This window comes from Eleutherodactylus coqui, chromosome 11 (genome assembly GCF_035609145.1).
Source record: "Eleutherodactylus coqui strain aEleCoq1 chromosome 11, aEleCoq1.hap1, whole genome shotgun sequence".
Classification (NCBI taxonomy): domain Eukaryota; kingdom Metazoa; phylum Chordata; class Amphibia; order Anura; family Eleutherodactylidae; genus Eleutherodactylus; species Eleutherodactylus coqui.
Window position 1 is genome coordinate 23694726 of NC_089847.1, and position 1093 is coordinate 23695818.

The window sequence follows — 1093 nt, forward strand, 5'->3', positions numbered from 1 at the left end:
TCTAGGCAATGTTTTGTGAGCTGATACGTTATAGCAAACTGACGGAGATTTGTGCAGGAGATGCTGATGTACTTAGCTCTCAGAGAGTTGTCTACACTGATACAACTGTAGCCACTTCTTAGCTGAGAGCAGGGCTAGCTATGTACAGGATTACTGCCAATTAATGTAAACAAGTGTTCACATTCACTGACAGCAAACACATATCTTAAAAATGATGAAGAAGTGAATCATAAAGTGTATTAAAAAGTTGTAGAATTTATATGATGATCCCACATACCCAGTATCTGCTGTCTCACACCTTCACTGTGCCTTCTGATGTCACCCTGCATGTCACCATGTTGTCCTCACCTGTCCTTTCTTTGTTTTACAATCTCTCTGAGCCCTCTGAATACATCCTGACACATCGTACTTTGGAGCGTCTCTATCTGTTCGTTATACTTGTTCCAATTCTGGAAAGTATCCACTGCTGTATATATTATATATCTCTATAGGATGTGTTTGGTACTTCGCTTTGAATCTGTTTCTGTGTATATTTCTTTTGCTTATTTTAGATCTCCATCAGAGTACAACACTTCCTTATTGTATCCCTGAGCCCCCCTTCTCAGTATATCTTCCCCTAAGTCAATTTTCCCAGTATATATAGTATCTGTATTCCCCTTAGTGTGTCTCTGTACCCCCTTTCTCTATATATCTGCTTCTATACCCCATTTTTCTGTATCTCTTACAATCCCTATATCCTTTTTCTATAAATTCCCCCTGCCCCTCTTATTCTCCATCAGTCTGTGCCCTGCTGCCCCATTGTTCTGCAACTGCTCCTACCCCCTCCTCCCCTGTACCATTCCCCATCCTGTCCTTGCTTAATGCATACACCTTCACTATATATATATATATATATATATATATATATATATATATATATATATATATATATATACCCTGACCCCTTGTGCAATAATTGTCATTGTCACCGCCTGCACAGAATTCCACAGCTCCAGGTGACGGGGTGGTTGAGACTTGTCACTCCTGCCCTTCCTCTTCTCCTGCCCAGGACCCCTGTGAGGGGCGGACACTGGCACACTCCTCCGCCCAGCAT